At 50.1% G+C, this 17,820-nt stretch overlaps 1 long non-coding RNA gene across 2 annotated transcripts; it reads left to right on the top strand.

The window, feature by feature from the left end:
* The first annotated feature begins 5,408 nt into the window (after positions 1-5,408).
* Positions 5,409-17,135, top strand: LOC118673523. 2 transcript variants are annotated; one of them, XR_004973394.1, is made up of 3 exons: positions 5,409-5,612; positions 6,586-11,238; positions 12,926-17,135. It is a non-coding gene; the product is annotated as an uncharacterized LOC118673523 (long non-coding RNA). The 2 variants fall into 2 exon arrangements; XR_004973393.1 differs by having other exon boundaries at positions 6,586-14,608; positions 15,393-17,135.
* Positions 17,136-17,820: the final 685 nt, after the last annotated feature.

Below are 17,820 nucleotides of genomic sequence, written 5' to 3'. Positions count from 1 at the left end.
AGAGCTGGAGGCACAGGCTTGCGGAATGGGCAGGAACTAGGGGTTCAGGACACCAGGCCCCAGAAAACCCCCAGGCAGGAGGCCGCTGCCAGGCACAGCCTCACTGTGGGACCATCACAGACCTGTTCTTAGCGGGCCTGGCTTTGCAGGTGTGAAGTTTGGGTTTTGGGGTAAACAGTGAGGAGGGGTTCGAGTGCTCACTCTGGCTAGCAGGGTGAGGGTGCTCTCCGCTCACCGAGACTCCGGTAGGCGTGGGTTCTCCGACACTCAGAAGTCAGTCTAGGGCAGCCGTGGGCAAACTACGGCCCACGGGCCGGATCCGGCCTGTTCGGCTGTTCTATCCGGCCCGCGGAGCCGAAAGAGCGAAGGGTTCTCTTGCTCTCCCCTTCGCTCCTTCACCAGCAGCAGTGTTAACATGGCAACGTCGGGAAACACGGCCGTAGCTCCTTCTGAGTCCAGTTTAAGAACCCATTGTGGCCCTTGAGTTAAAAAGTTTGCCCACCCCTGGTCTAGGGGCTGGCAGCAGTGGCAAGAGGAAGGCAGGAATCCCGTGAAGTCCAACACTCCGTGCAAGTCCCAGGCCTGGTGCGTATTCACCGTGTGAGCATGAGCCACGAGTCTAACATGTCTGAGCCTCCATTTTCTCACTGGAAACTGGGGTGATAGCGCACCTCTAACAGGTGGCTGTCCCCACATGCATCCTGAGGGCAGGCCAGCTGAGGCTCAGACGTCCTCGCTTCCTTCCCCAAACTGTGGACTGGAGCCCAGCTGAGGGTCAGGCTTTGCTCACAGACCGGCCACTCAACCACAGCCTTGCTCAACCCCCCGGCCACCGCGGCTCCTGCGCGTGGAAGGTGCTGCTGAACATCGTGCGGAGATTATAAATCCTCGGCAACTCAGGTTCCTGGCTTTCAGCTTAATGATAATCACCTGTACTCCAAGCCTTCTAAAATGCCAGGCACCAGGCTCATCCCATCACAAACACCCTCCTGCCATTCTCAGAACAGCGGGAGGTTGGTACTGTGATTTCTCCCATTTTCAGATGAGCAGACAGCCTCAGAGAGGCTAAGCTGCTTCCCCCTGGTCCTGTGAAATGAGTGCACCCCTAACCACTGGGACACACCACTTCTGACAGCGGCTGACTGAGCCCGCCCACAAGCCTGGCCCTGGCCATGCAGCTCACAGCAGGAAGCCATCCTTCCCTGAGAAGTTACGAGGATCCTGCATTTCTGCAGAGCTGAGGGGCTGTTCTTCCACATCCGAGTCCAAGCGTGTGCCAGGGCTGGAGCTCTGGGCCGCCCTCATGGGTCTGTCCCTAACGAGATCTCAGGAGAACCCCAGCCCTCACTGGGGAGAGGCCCCAGGGAGAGGCCCACATGGGCCTGAGGGTCATCTGTGCTGGGGCTACCACTTACAGGAGCCGTGCTGTCCATGGGGGACCCCGAAGCGCTGAAGAATGAGAAGGCTAGACCTTTGGAAGCCTCCAGGCTGGGCGAGGACATCCTCTCGAAGAGGCACCAGTGTGACACGATGGTGGACAGTTCCCTGTGGGCACTCAGGACCCAGCATCCCGCAGACAAGATCCTGAAGTGGCAGCCCTGTGTCCGGAGGGCAGAGGGAAGCAGCTCGCACCTGCTCGGGCAGGAGCAGCACGGTTCATCTTACCCCTTTGAGGAACTGCTTCCAAGAAACACAAAAAGAAACATTCTGAGGACTGGGTATTTTTCCACTTGGCAAACGTCTGTGATTTGTAGGACACATGGTACTCTGTCCCGACTCCGGTCCTTTCCTTCTTCCTCCACCCACGATCCTGTCCGCCTGGCTCAGGCCAAGGGCCCAGGTCAGCTGCACACTCAGCTCCGGGCCTGTGTCCCTCAGTGGGAGGACCATGGAGAGCGCAAGGAGAGGGGCCGCCCAGCTGCCACCAGAGCCAGCAAAGTTTCTCGAAAAGCAAACGTCCACCTTGGTTTCTCTAGAGCCAGTAAGTGTCAGACAGACCTGAGTGGGCATGTTTCCTGGTTTTGCAGCGTGTCCGCAGAGTAGGGGATGCACAGGGCAAAGCCACCCGCCACCCTAGCCACAGAATGAGGCAGCTGGGGCCCAACAGCCACCAGCATCCTCCTAAAAGAAGCTAGAATTTTTTAAAAAATCTAGTTTGAAGGGGTCCTTGAGACTGTCCTCAGAGACAATTTGCAAATTAGGAAACCCAAAAGAAAAAAGAAAAAGAGAGTGGGAAGAGGTTATTTAAAAAATGTATTCAAGCAGCATTTGTTTATTTACAAAGTACATGCTATAATCATTAGTGCTGGGTCACTAGAAGGTTTACAAAGATTAGTTATATTTAGTCCTTACCCTCAGGGACCTATCAGGAGAATCGCCCCCAAAAGGGCTTCATCCCATCTATTGTTTCTGTCCATAATTTTTAGGTCTGGTTTGCTTTGGCAGAAGTGACTCAGCTAACAATTGGGCTGAAGACATTTGAAATCAGAGTTAGTGTAGCCAATCTGAGTTCAGCCCAACGCAACGGCGCTGAGTGAGCATCTGCTATATGGTAGGTACTGGGCCCGGCACCAGGGGTGCAAAGGTGAGTGGCATATAGTCCCTGTTCTCAAGGTTCCAGTCTAAATGTCTCCGGACTTCAAGTGGAATAAATGCCATGAAGAGGCATGACATGCATGGGCAGAGAGAGAAGGACCACATGGCTGGAAATCCGGATGCTTTCTGAAGAAGGTGGCAATAAAGAGTTAAAACAGCCCTCCCCAACCTCTGTCTGTCCTATCCTCTTTGCTCTTCCCAGCCAAGTCAGTTTATTCATGCATTTAGTCATTCATTCAGACATTCACTAAATATTTATTAAGCTCCAAGGTGTCCTCAGTACTGTTCGAGATATGGGGATACAGGATGAGTAACACAGATAAAGTCCCAACAATCTGCATACATTCCAGTAGGGTGGGGATGGATGACCGAGACCAACAAACGAATAAAATAAATAAGAGGTCAGCGATGCTGTAAATACAAATAGAACAGGGCGAAGGAGACAACTAGTGAGTGTGGATGGGGAAGGCATGTGTGATTCCACACGAGGTCTTTGAGAAGGCTTCTCCGAGGTGGAGACATCTGCGCAAGGACCCGAGTGAAGAGGCAGAGTGAGCCTGAGCCCTTTGGGGAAGGGGGGGGGGGCGGGGGGGGGGAGTATTCCCGGTAGAGGGGATGGCAAATACAAAGGCCTGAGGCAGAAACACATTTGATGGCCAGATGGCAGGAGCATCCTGAATGAGTGAATGAGCAGAAGAACAGTGAGAGACCTTGGACGGAGAGGCAGACAGGGCCTGACTGGAGGGGCCATGTGAGGAGTTCAGATTGTATCCACGGGTGATGGAAGCCCCTGGAGGGCTTAATGATCTGATATGGGTTTTACCAGATGATTGTGTCTGTGGGGTTGAGAAAAAGCTTGAAAAGTTCAAGACAGGAAGCAAGGGCAACTTGTAAAATATTTTCAATTTGAGAAAAAATAGAGTTGACCTTTCTGATGAAGGGAAATAACAGGACGAGTCAAGCCGGGGGTGGGGGACTTCAGGGCTCAAGTTTGGACCTCGGTTTAACATGCACTTTAGATGTCTGAGTGGAGACACTGAGCAGGCAGTTGGGATAGTTGAGTGAACTTCAGGGAGGAGTCAAAAAATACCCACCGCCACTCAGAAGGCGAGGGAGGTGCCTGACAGAGTGCCTGAAGATTTGGCTGCAGGACATTTTACGACTTCCTTTCTTAGAGAAGCCTCAATAGGATGTTGAGGGTAAAAGCCAAATTGTGGGTGTGAAGACAATGAGTAGAGGCTATTCTCTCAAAAGAGCCAAACATTTTGGCTTTGTTCACTCTCTATTTCTTTGTTTTCTATTTCATTAATTTCCACTCTTTATTATCTCCTTCTTTCTATTATCTTTGGGTTTTCTGTTCTTTTTTTAAACTCCTAGTGTAGAGTCTTAACTAATTTTCAGCTTTCCTTCTTTTCTGATGGAATGTTTCAGGATATAAAAGTTTCCAAACATCACATATGCTGCATTCCACAGGTTTTGATATGTGGTGATTTCACCTTCATTTCGTTCTGAGTATTTAACATTTTCATCCTGAATTGTTCTTTGACCCTGCCTTCTGTCTCATTCCAACAAGGATTCCATTACAGAGATAAGTGTACTGCAGAACACCAGCAAAAGTGACCGACAGATTTGAATAACACACAAATGGACATTCTGGCAATGAAAAAGGTAAGCACTGAAATGAAAATCACATCTGATGGATAAAACAGAAGATGAGACACACCAAGAGAGAATTTATTTAGAATGCAGCAAAGAAATATAAAAACACGTGCAAAATGAAAGAGTTCTCCAAAGAAAGAATGAGAAGGCTTCATATATCTGATTGGAGTTCTGAAATAGGGACTATAGAGAGAATGGAAGCGAGGCGTAAGGATATTCTAGAAATGATGAGAAATGCAGGTGAACCCAGATCCAGGAAGTATAAACTATCCTGAGGAGGATAAATTAAAAACAAATCCATGCCTAGACACATTGTAGTAACATGGCAAAACGTCAAAGACCGAAGACCTTGAAAGCAGCCGGAAAGAAAAGACAGATGACTGAAAAAGGACAGTTAGAATGACAGTTGACTTCTCCACAGAACAATGGAAACCAGAAAACGAGCCCTGCAGTACTGAGTGGTAGCTGCCAACCTGGCCTTGTGCACTCAGCAGAAATATCATTCATGAATAAGAGCAACACACTGACAGGAACTATTCTAAAGAGTAAACTTCAAGGGCCCTGGCTGGGGGGTTCAGGTGGTTGGGGCATTGTCCCGTGCACCAAGAGGTGGGAGGTTCAATTCCCAGTCGGGGCATATACCTAGGCCGCAGGTTTGGTTCCCAGCCTTGGTTAGGGTGCGTGTAGGAGCAGCCAATGGATGTTTCTCTCTCACATCTCTCTCTCTCTCTCTCTCTCTCTCTCTCTCTCTCTCTCTCTCTCTCTGTCAAAAATCAATGAATGTATTCTCTGTAGAGAGCGGCTACAGCATTTGGACAGGTTCAAGCCTCGGACTAATGAGAGAGCACGGCCCTCTCGTGGCAAAGCCACGTGCCAAGTCCCAGCTTGGAGGGCAAAGCCCTCCCAGCACAATTATAGCCAACGGCTATAGTTGTAAGCTTGACCTTATGGTCCGAACCTGTGGTCCCAGGTGGCTAAGTGATATAGGCTGCGGGAGGTGCAGCAAGTGCTGCCAAAACAAAGCTTGGTAGGGTTCAGGTGCATGTAATTGAATAGATTCAAAACCCGAGAGAACATTGTAAACATCTTGACCATGCCCTTACTTTGCCTCGTGGAATCTGGCTATAAATAAAGACTCAGCTTGCAGGCTGTGGCACTGTCTCTCCATCCGAGAGCAGCATCCCACCTAGCCCCAGCTTTATTCTCTTGTCTGTCTTCTTTAATTTTTCATCACCCCTCCTCAGGTTCACCCCTCTCCATGCCGAGTGCGGCACAGTTCTCAGGTGAGGATAAAATAAAAATAAACTTCAAGGAAGAAAATGATGCCAACAGTATGGTGTCATTTGCAAGAAATGATGGTAAGCAAATAAATGGTAACTATAGCAGTAAACTCAAAATGTCTTTTGCTGAGTTAAAAAAATATTCTAAACAGCACTCTGAGTTCAGAGGGAAAGAAATGGAGCTAAATTCTAGGAGAGGATGGAAATTATAGTTCAACTTTAAGAGTTTAGGTTAACAATGGACACAGACACCAGGGGGGTGAGGGCAAAAGGGGGGGGTGGCAATGGGGTGTAAGGACACATATGTAATCAATAAAGAAAGAAAAGAAGGATTTTAGATTAAATATGTGTGACAAACTTTGAAGGCAACCACTAAAAGAATAAAAATAGCTTGCAAACATTTCAACTGTGTAGAGAGGGAAAAAATGAAATACAGGAAAGTATTTGATCAATTGTTTTAACAGGCAAGGATGAGGGATGACAGAAATCGCCAGGTGAAAATAAAACCGCTTTGCTCTTTATGCAAGGCAAGACTGAATGACAAGGCACGGAAAAGTCTCCTGCCCCATCACGGAGTTAACACGAGAGTGACTGGTCAGACGTGTGCTGGTGGTGACACTGCCCGTCCATGGAGTGTGGACTGTGAGGGGCCAGGCGGGAGGCTGAGTGATAGTTAGGAAGCTTCACCACCGTCTAGGCCAGACATGACCAGTACCCAGGCCGAGGCTGTGTCAGTGGCAGCGGGGGCAGGCAGAGAGGGCTGGGAGGTGAGAAAGACATCCTTGTTATCCTGAGATAAAGCCCCCAGTGGGTAAGCTCTTCAAGTCAAAATGCAGCCACCACCTGGCCGGTGGTGTGGCTCAGTCAGGAGGTCACGGTTCAATTCGTGGTCAGGGCATATGCCCGGGTTGCAGGCTTGATCCCCAGTGTGGGCCATGCAGGAGGCAGCCAATCAATGATTCACTCTCATCATTGATGTTTCTATCTCTTTCTCCTCTCCCTCTCCCTTCCTCTCTGAAATAAAAACATAATTTTTTTTTTTAATCAACAGCCACAGGCCTCTGATCTCACACCGGGAAACGGAAGCACTCGTCCTATAGCCAGGTCTGGATTCTGGGCTCCACATCAAGGCATCAGGAACTGGGAGAGGCGGACCTGTCTTCCCTCAGGTGACGTCATCCATGCTCTAGGCAGTCTGCCCTTGTGGGAGGTGCCTATCCCATGGTCGCCTTGAAAACCTGTCTCTGCAATTGTCATTTGAAGCTCTCCTCCCTCGCAACTAGGCAAACACTGGGTGGAGGAGAGAGAAACACGGGCACTACCTTAAAACTACCAAGCCTGATGTCCCTGCCACAAAAATTCCTTCCACTTGAAGGAAGCGTGGCTGACTCCGCCTCCTGCTCTTCGTTCTTCACACCTCAGGACAGGAGGGAGGAGGTCCTATTGTTTGGTTAGGTCAGGCGCGCAGTACTTCTCACATTTCCATTTACAGATGAGGGACAGCGGCCCAGGTGTGGATGTGGCCTGCCCACAGTCGCTCAGCAGTCAGCGGCCACACTGAGAAGGGAAACCAGTTGTCTGGGGCGGGGTCAGTTTGTCTCTCTGCTGTCAGGTGTGAATCTGTTTTGGTTTTAAGAGGCAGGCAGCGAAAGAGAAACTGGCCGACTCAAGCCTGTATTTCCATCCACCCACTGGTCTTCCTCCTCCTTTATGTAAAGAGGTTTGGTTTTGTTCCAACAAATAAGGAAGATTCTGAGATGACTATAGAACCTTGCCTTTTGATTTTAACAGATTTCTCAAGCTCAGGTGTCACAAGGCAGTTCTTAAGAAAAAGACCAGCATCCTCACGACAGTCAGTGAAAGAGAAAATAGAAGAGGAAAGCATTGAAGTGTTTCTTATTTAAGAGTTTCCCCCAACTAATAAACACCAATTTATATGTTGGAAGGACTATCTGAGTGTCCATCACAGAAGATGACAGGCTATCTGGAATGGTGATGTTTCTAAAACATGGTGGATAAAGAGCACAGTCCGAAAAGCTTCTGAAGAGAGGCGGGCGGGCGGGTGCTCAAGGTCAGATACAGAGGAGCAGGCGTCAGGAGGATTGGGTTTCTCAATAGTAACCCTGGAAGCTAGACCATACGGACCCTTGCTTTCAATATTCTGTGCGAAAAGCATTTTCAACCTAGAATTTTACGTTTGGTCAAACTCTCAAGCAAGGACATTTTCTGACAAGCCAGGTCTTAAATATTTGCCACCTCCTGAGAGATGCTGAGAATGGCCAGCTAACCTCCATATTTGGCTGAAGCCCAAAGCCACCATCATCCAATGAGCTTTTGAGACACGTGACTACATCAGAAATTTTATTTTTAAAGAAGACTACTTAATATGTTTTGAATATTCCAAGTTTCAGAGGTTGGTCTTTAAAGTTCGGAGTTAGAACCAGCAGCCATCATTTGTCAGCACTGGAAGCGGCTCGCTGACGCCTGTGGTCATTGTGTTTGTCACACACAGATGCCCACTTCCCGCTCAGGTTTGGGGGCAGGGTGGGGGGGAGAGAAAGGTATTTTTAGTGTCTCCTTGCCAGTACTGCGGAGTTATTCTTTTCTTTTCTCCACATAACTAAGGTAATGTTTATTTCGTTTTTAACTCCTACTTAGAGATTTGGTTGCTGATGAAGATGCTACTTAACTGAAGTTCTGTACTGTTGGAATATCTTCATAACGAAACTTTAGATTTTTGTTCTGACACCAATTTGTACTTTTTGAAACCTTGGATAAACAGGTGTGGAAATAAAGTAACAAGACTAGCTTTCAGAATAACAATCTGTAAATTTCCATCTGCATCGGAGATTTTATTGCATGCACGCCAAATTCAGCATTTTCCCTAGAGAAGAAAGAAGGGGGGGGGGTCTTTTTTTTAACCGGACTAACTTAAGAAAAAGGGGCACTGTCAAGGTTCATTATTCCGGTTACTTCTACAGCAGATTCTAGCAAATGAATTAGTTTCTCTGCAAATCAGCTTGTGGGTGTTAGCAAATCCCACTCAGCTGGTATTACTATATAGTAAGTCATTTTTTAAAAATAATCAAGTCTGCTTTTTCATCTTGTTTGACGATCTCACATAAATAAATGGCAAAACAATTCCAGAGTCACATACTTTCTCTTTGGCTAAAGAAGAAGAATGATGAAAATGGCCCACTATTTTGTTTCGGCCTGTAATTCTGGTCAAATATGCAGTTATAATTTCATTCTTAATATACAGTTTAAGGATGCATACAAAATTTTTTGCTTGTGATTCCTAAATCACTTACTTCCTTCACTATGATTTTTCTATTGGCAACCTAAAGATTGGTTTTCTATCTTATGAATATGTTTTCTACCAGTTTCATCGTTCTCTTGCTGAGACTTTCCCAGCTAGAACACCGTAACTAAACACCGAGAGAGAAAACATACAGCATCAACATTCTCACAGATAATCCTGGTTTTGAAGTTATCAGACATTATTCTAAAAAATAATTGATTGGTATTTTTTAAGAACAGATGACAAGACGGAAATTTCACCAGAGAATTGAAACCTATAAAAAGAGTCACATGGAAATGACAGGACTGAAAAAAACAACTGAAATGAAGCATTCCCTGATTAGCTGAACTTCTTACACAGCAGAAGAGAGAATTCATGGCGAGGAAGACAGGTTAATAGAAAACACCGAAGTGAGGAGAGAGAGAAAAAAGATGGAAAACAGACAGAGTGGGAGATGCATGTGAAACAAAGAAAGGGGCTAGTACGAATGTTATTAATGTCTCAGAAGGAGAGAGAAAAGAGAAGGGGACAGAGGACACTTTAAGAACCACTAGCCAAGTGAGAAGAAAATGTTTTCTTTACCTCGTTTTGTCCTAAAAACTTTCTTTTTTACACATTACTTATATATTTATTATTATGTCTGCGTTGAAGATGATTCACCATGGATGATGTTTGAAGTTTTTTCCTCCTTATGAAATGTTGAAGGGACAAAGTACCTCCTCACAGGTCATGGCAAAATTTCTTGAAATAGCCGTGGCCTAAATAGAATTAAATAACAAAAAGTGAAACATAGTTCTTAAAGTTTATTTTGTTAGTGTTGTGAATGCTGGTACATAAACCATTCTGTGATGATTCAAATTATGTTGTAATGTAACCTCTATTATCCTTTTTGTGGAGCTTAACTTTTTTTAACATTTTTAGTTCAAAAATTTCTTCAAATAGTTATCTGACTAACCACTCTATCTTACCCTTCATATCGACTGATAATCTGTTTCCTATGTATTCAACTATTCAAATGTTTTTTCATAATAGTTTTTAAATAGAATAACTCATTAATTATGGCAGCATTTCAATGCTGAAGAATTAGACATACATTTATATTCAACTTATTTATAGAATTAAAACATATCCTATACACAAGGAGATACTCCAAAATACATCTAAAATGATGACTTATACTTGAAGGTAAATATTCTAATATTGTGCTAATTATTACTGACATGTTGGTGCTAATTAGATATGACAGTGACTCTCAAGGTCACACAATTATTGGCTGTCACAAACTCATGGATGCCAGGAGTTATGTTGAAGCATGCCTTTGGGTCTCTGGCCTTCTCAAGTCTGAGGCTCAATACCAAGGCCAAAACTAGTTCCCAGCCCATGCATACTATCCCCCATTTCTCAGGGGGTCTTCTACCAAAATGAATGTGTGAACCAAGAAAGAAGAAAGCATGGGATTCAGGCAACACGAGGTCCAGCTTAACGGAGGGAGGAAGCAAATCTCTAGTTGATGGTGAAAGGAGGCTTTGGGTCCACAGCTGTGAAACAGGTGTAGCTGGCAACCAGTCCAGAGGATCCATAGATAGAGCTCCAGGAAGTTGAACTTGATAGAATATCTGATGTGTCTGAAGGACAGGGGAAGTGGGGAAGGGTTTAGATGGAGAGGTGAGAGCTGAGGTTAGGGTTAGGGTTAGAGTTAGGGTTAAGGTTAGTGATAGCTATGGAAACTTGTATCAGACACGCACTCTACGAGCCTCTTCTAGCTGTTGCTGCAATGGGCCAACCAGCAGTCCCCAGAGTTTGTGTTCTCTCATCACGGCCAGCGTTGGATGAGACCCTTTGCCACGGGGTGTGGGACCTGGGCAGCCCAAGAAGAGGCCGGATAATGCAACCTGGATGTGCCTGGAAATACATTCACAGTGAGAAAACATTACCGAAGTGAGAGACCAGAGACAGGAAGGAGGCGACCGATGAATTCTCTTTCCTTCTTCTCTTCCATGGCGGATTGCAAAGATGTGGTTTCACCTTGCAGCTCGCTCAGCTGGAGAAATCGCAGGTGCAAATGAACATACCTGGCCACGCCACTGGCTGCAGCTCTTTGTGGCTCTCGAAGAGCTCACCACTTTGCATTGTTGCCTGTCTTCAAAAGATACATTTAAAAACGCATTTCCAGTGCTAGTTATGACAAAGGGCAAGACTGTGGTTGTGTTGCTCTTCACTCTAAGGCGGAGTTAGGGTAAGTGTCTGTTTCACTTCTAAGGGAACTTGAAGTTTTCTGGAGTAATTGTGCCTTTTTCTGTTTCCTCTAGCTCAGGTGATCTGCCTGTGATGCTCCTCAAAGGAGTGGACGTCTCGTCAGAACTTCCTGCAGTCGGCAGTGGGCCCGCATCACCTGCAGTGATGGTGAGGAGCCCCCGGCTGGTGCTGCGTGAGTCAGACCCAACCTGCACCCTCACTCCGAGGCCACTGAGCATCAGACACGGGGCTTCCCCCTGCCCGGGTGGACTCTGCCCTGTCCCTGGCGGGAGTCCAGCTGCTGGCAGCTCTGGCAGCCGCTGCAAATCAGAAACCAGGGCCGTGGATGGAGCTGCTTGAAAGCACCCTCTCAGGCAGGAGCTTCTGTTGTGCCGGCCAAGAAGCCTGGTGGTTTCCTAGGACAGCGCTGTCCAGGCTGGTGGCTGGAGTTGTCCAGGGCGTAGACCCATCGAGGGAGGGATTGCGTTAGCCTGGGAGGAGGCACCCACTAAGCGCCAGATGCCCCGCTCGGTCCTTTGTGAGCACGGTCGCTAACCCCACAACAACTCGTCAGGTTTGTAAGTCTTGTTCTGTCCTGGAGATGAGAAGCTGGTGTTCAGAGAGGTCAAGTAACTGGCCAAAGGCACAGAGCACTAACTGGGGGATCAAAGATCCATCCATCCGTCCATCCGTCCATCCAGTGCCCCGTGTTTCCCACTAACATCCCACTGGCCCCCTTCCAGAAGCAGGCCAGGCAGTGGTGCTGGATGCTGAGAACAAGCAGTTGGTGCAGAGGTTCCCAGGGAGAAGGGTCCCAGCATCTGTCTGCTCCCAGATCACTGCCACAGCCGGGGCTAGGGGACAGCTCGAGCCAACGGCAGCACCTGTGAGGCTCCGGCAAAGGGCTTCATCATTGTCATCGTCACGGCTGTCATTGTGGTTTGGCTGCACGCTCCACAGCCGATGAAAGCCTTGCACATCCCTCCTTTTATTTGAACTATAACACCTTGCCAAGTAGATGTTAACGATTCTCAGAATGAAACTCAGAAACGTCCTTCCTCCCACAATCTTCCTTCCCCGTGAGTGGTCAGGGTAGCCCCTCTGGGGGGGCGGGAGGGAGGAGCCAGCTCCCCACCTGGGCAGTGAGGGGCCCGGCCAGGTATCTGTGGACGGATGGACGGACGGACGGACGTGAGTCCTCACCCAGGTGAGGGCGGAAGACGCCAGGCCCCGGGGATCAGCTAGCATTTGAATTCAGCCGCAGAACAGCAAATATTGATTCAAGAAGCTGCCCAAAGGAGCTGACATTTTTATAGTCAACAAATCAAACCCAGCCCCTCCCAGCGCCCCCGGGCACAGGCCCTTCCTCTCCAGGCTGCCAGGGCCCAGCTCTGCCACCGCCCTGGGAAGAGGAGGAAGAGCGGGTGGGAAAGGTCCACAGGGCCTGGCTGGCGTGGCCACTTCACCTTTCGAGGGGAGGAGGAGCCCCCCCTGCAGGGGTGGGACCTGGGGAACCAGCCAGCCAGCCTGACAGGTGTCAGAATCCCCTGGGACAGAGCAGGACCTGGGCTGAACCCCAAGGACAACGGACACACACCCCACACAGCTTCCTCCTGGGGTGGCTCTCTGCTCTGTAGCACGGGCTGGGGCCCCTCATTCATGGATGAGGAACCTGAGGCCCAAAGAGAACAGTGCCTCTGTAAGGTAAACAGCGAGACCCCCTCACCTTCTGTTCAGGCAGAAGGAGGGTCCAGGCAGCCGCAGTAAGCAGGCAGACACTGCCCCTGCCCTCTGGCTCTGCCCACATGACTTGAAGCTGCACTCATGCGCCTGCCTGCATCCTTTGCTCCAGCAGGTCTCCTACCTGGAGTCGCTCCCTTCCATAACCTCCTTGGAATGCTGCTCACCACTCCCGCCCGGCCCTCGCCGAGTGCTCCGAAGCACAGGCTGGTTCCCGTCGCTGGCACTTAGGCGGCTGCGCCTGGGGTGCATCATCCTGGCCTTGTCTCAGTCCTTCCAGACCAAGAGCCCCAGCGAGAGCAGCGGCTGCACGGGATCCATTCCTGTGGCCTCAAAGAGCCTAGAAAAGTGCCTGGTGTTGAGCAGGCCTTCAGTGTCTGTGGAATTGAATTAGAACAACCCAAGACACTCGATGCAGAAACCCAGGAGCAAATTCGGCTGCGTGTGAACCAGGGAGGAGGCCGAGGAGCCCGGGTGGCCCACGGCAGGAAGGAGGCGTGTTCCTTCTCTGCTTGCTCAGGCTCAGCCTGCTCCTCACCCATCCACCCATCGCTGAGGGGTTGAGCCTCTGGGTGGGTCAGCCCTGGCTGAGTGCCGTGAAGGCAAAGGCGGGGAGCTCATGCTCTGCATTCTGTGTGGAGCTTCTGGAGCACATGGGCATCCTGGCCAGGGACCCAGAGGCACTGGAAGGTGCATTTTCCCGGCCCAGTGATTAGGTGTTTGCATGGAGCTAGCTCAGGGCAGAGCTGGGCACACAGTGCAGATTTCATCACCTACATGAGACCCTCTAGGACTCTCTCTTGTCCTGAGCAGGCAGTTCTGTGGCCTAAGGCCATAGGGCCACCCAGGGATCAGTAGTGGGGGGGCTCCCTAGTCTCCACAGGAGGCCTCCATATATGGTAAGGGTGTGTCCAAGGCGACTGTCCCCTCTGTCACCAATTCTCAGACATCAGGAAGGGAAGAAAGGGCATGCGGACCAGCAGTTGATCTTTAGGAAGTTGACCCAGGAGCATTTGGTTTTTGATCATATCTGGTCTGCCTAAACTTTGTCATGTGGCCATACCTACCACAAAGGCCTCTGGGAAATGTAGTTTCTTGTGGGGCAGCCACACACCCAGCTTAAACTCGGCAAGGTTTATTGTTCAAATGAAAAAGAGTATGGATACTGGGGACAGTTGGTGGTCTCGGACTTACTCCCACCCACCCTGAACAGTGCCTGGTTCTCCTCATGGGCCTTCCATGCCTACCCCCGCCCCCCACCCCCAGCTGGATCACCAGCCACCATCCAGCTCCGAATGACCTTGGGCGTCCTTTTCCTCATCTGTAAAAGAAGAGTTTCAGACCACGGATCACTGAGGTTCCTTCCAGCACTGCCACTTGACGTCCGTGGTTACAGGCGAGTTATTCAACCACTCTGGGTATCAATTTCCTCATCTAGAAAAGAGATTAAAATAGTTCTTACCTCAGAGGCTTGTTGTGAAATCATCCCGGGTTATGCCTGACATATAAGAAATAATCAATAAGTGCTTGCTATAATCAAAATAATCTGAGTTCCGTCTGTCATTTCCTTAGGAAGAATCTGATGTACTGGCTCATACCGAGGCCTCACACAGGGTCAGTAAGTACTTGGCACAATCCCTGCCCTAATCCTCCCTCTGTAACAGGAACAGACGTCGTTAATCCATCAAGACGTTCTCCGTGTGAGCCAGGAGCCAGCCTCACAGGCCTCCATGCAGCCCCGCCAATCAACCCAAGATGGCACCCCCTCCTCCAGGAAGCCTCCTTGCTTCAGCCCCAGGTATGCTCCCCGCCGCCTGCACATGCTCCTCTCGTGCTTGTGTTATGCTCGCCTGTGATTTCCTTTTTGCCTGCCTGTGCTCCAGCTAGACTGAGGGCTGCTTTGGTCTCTCCAAGGTCCAGCCCAGTGCCTGGAACATTGTATATATCGAAACAATGGATGCTAGACCCTGGGGCTGGCAAGTGGGGAGATGTTTAGGGGTGGGCAGTGGCTACGGGACCACCTCACAGAAGACCATGTTCCCTGCCTCCGGAAGCTGCCACGGGAGCTGTGGGGTGGGTCTCCCAGCCCAATGGCCCCTGCAGGGCGAGCTGGACACTCCCGAGGGATCTGGGGCAGCCAGCACAGGTGGGGACCGAACCAGGCCAGCGAACATGGTGGCCCCATGATTTCTCTGAGGGACCTGCCTCCCCAGGGCCTGTGTTGTCGGCCTGCACCTCAGGCTCCAGGCTGCAGGGCGACTCCCAAGTGAGCCAGGCACCTGCTTTCTACTCCAACAGACTGACACTCAGTAGCACCTTGGCGACATGGAGAATGAGGGGGGGGAGCGGGGGACCTGCCGCCACCTGCCTGGTTACCCCAGAGAGGTGCTCGCTGCTGGGGCTCAGGCCGGCGGGGTAGAGGCTGTGGGCACACTGTCCCTGAGCTGCGTGGGGTGCCCACTCCTCTCTGGAAGACAGGACTTTTTCTCACTGACCTCTTAATAAGCCTTCACGAGGTTCAGAAGGTTAACGCTGAAGGGAACAGCCGTGTTTATCTTTCGTTTTCTGTCTGATTTCTTCAGTGGCCTTTATGTGTAGGAAGTTCTTTACCATTCAAACCGGCCCATGCTTCTCTGGTTTCCTGCGGCAGCTTCACCTCTAACTCGGCGTTGGCCCAGCCCGCCCCGGGTTGGCAGGTGGCTGAATGCTCCTGGGCTCCTGTTTCCCCAGAGCGAGGGGGTTGGGCTAAACCAGACCTTCCCAACGCCGTCCGACATGCTTCGTGGAAAACGGGTTTCCTGGGCAAAGACGTTTGGAAAATGCAGGTTGCATCAAAAGTTCTGAGAAATCATACAATAAAACAGCGATTTTCAACCGGTGTGCCGCAAGAATTTTGACAACACGCAATACCTGCCTGTTTGGTCAGGGGCACGACCTCTTTTCCGGCTCAGGGGATACCTTGTTACCTGTGGTCACCCCCTTCCACAGAGGAGCGAAGGGAGGCTCTCCCGCCAGCTGTTTTAAGCCTGATTTTGTCCCCATTGAACTTTAACCCCATTGTTCAATGGTGTCTGAAGAGATGGTCAGAGGCCATAACATTGCCATAGGCTTGCTCCTCCTTCAGCTGTCCCCCTAGTAGTTGACATTTGTTCCTGTTTTACCTTAAAATGCGAACAACGCAATGGTGGACAAACTTGCCCGTTTTGCATGTTTTATTTCCCGGAGGTAGATTTCTGGAAGTGGCGTCACTGGGTGAGAGGATGTAAACTCGTTACTGTTCGTCCTGTGTGTCGTCAAGCAGGTTTCCAGAAAAGAAAGGCCGAGCCCCCGACACCCCTGAGCAGTGTGGGCCGCGCCAGCCGAGGTGGACCAGTGACCCGATAGGGCCTCCGTCCTGTTCTCATCCACTGGGACGACCCCTAAAACGGACCTGACCCAGCCTCACGCTCATGAAAACAGGTTAGCCAGTAACTGGAAGCAGTCAGTCCCACAGGCCCGTGGAAATCCCCGGGCCCCTTCCCACAGAACCTAATTGTCGTAGATAATAAATCCAGAGGGAGTGGCGAGTCCTGCCAGCACTCTCGAGTCAGCAGCTCTGTGCTGCGGTCTCAGGTGTCATCTGCTGGGACAACGCCAGTCCTGGTGAGAAATATGGGGCTTGGAGTCTGTCGTCATCAAGCCAGGCAATCATCATCATTCCCAACATGGATTGAGTATTTACTCAGGACATTGTGCGGATTAACTAGTCTAATTCTGATAATAATTCTAGGAGGGAGGCTTTCTCACTATGCCCATTGTGACAGTGGGATGAGGAAACGAAGGCACAGAAAGGTTGAGTAACTTGTCTGAGGTCACACAGTAAGTAGGTTGTGAAGACCCAGGGGATGGGGCTGAGACAGGGGAAGCAGTGGGCCTGTGCTCTGCAGCTGAGGAGTGAGCAGGCAAGCTCCTAAACTCCCAGAAACTCCGAAACTGTCTGTAAAACCAGGACCCTGACAGTTTCCAGTGAGGTAGGGTGGTGCCTGCTGTCCTGGCCTGTCCCTGAGCTTCCCCTGCTGCTGTTCCTCCTGTAGCCGCCTCTGCTTCCTTAGCTCTCTATGCGGAGGGCTGCCCGAGCCTGGACCCAGCTTCCCCAGCGCCTGCCTTTTGCATTGGATGCAGCTCTGTCACCTTTGGGCCTCTGAGGATCATGTCCCCCTTCTGTAGGGGTCCCCCTCCCCAGCCCAACCTCCCCGTGGCCTGTGGCTTTATCTACTCCACTCTTTTTAAAAAAATATAGATTTTATTGATTTTTTACAGAGAGGAAGGGAGAGGGATAGAGAGTTAGAAACATCGATGAGAGAGAAACATCGACCAGCTGCCTCCTGCACACTCCCTACTGGGGTTGTGCCCGCAACCAAGGTACATGCCCTTGGCCGGAATCGAACCTGGGACCCTTAAGACCGCAGGCTGACACTCTATCCACTGAGCCAAACCGGTTAGGGCTATCTACTCCACTCTTGACCAGCGCCCCCCATCCAGACCTTTCCTCCAGCCCACAAAGGGGGCAGCAGAGCAGGGTGAGGCTCAGGAATGTGCTGGTCCTGGTGGGAAATGCATGTCTCCTGTGGATCCAGCTGCAAAGTACATATGAAGCAATTATTTACCAAAGGAAAAGGCAGTAAAGGAGCTCAACAAATATTTGCTGAATGGGGACCACAAACGCCACTTTCCGTGATGCACACTCAGAAGCGTCTCTCATGGGAAAGCACTCTGAGGGCCCTGCACATGTGCATGGGAGCCCTGAGCCCTGAGCCGCAGGTGTGCATGGGAGCCCTGACCCGCAGTGAGACACAGGAGCCTCTGGGGAGGAAGTATCTGGTGCAGTGACTTCCAGTGAGTCCATGGCAACTGGTGTCAAGGCTGATGTGCTAAGTACCCCAAAGGGACTCCGGAGGCACTGGAGTGAGTAAATGCCCACAGTCCCTGTGCTAGAGGGGCTTCTCTGAGCGTCAGGCCTTGAGGACCATG

This window comes from Myotis myotis, unplaced genomic scaffold (genome assembly GCF_014108235.1).
Source record: "Myotis myotis isolate mMyoMyo1 unplaced genomic scaffold, mMyoMyo1.p scaffold_m19_p_18, whole genome shotgun sequence".
NCBI lineage: Eukaryota > Metazoa > Chordata > Mammalia > Chiroptera > Vespertilionidae > Myotis > Myotis myotis.
This window is presented reverse-complemented; position numbering and strand designations above follow the sequence as displayed.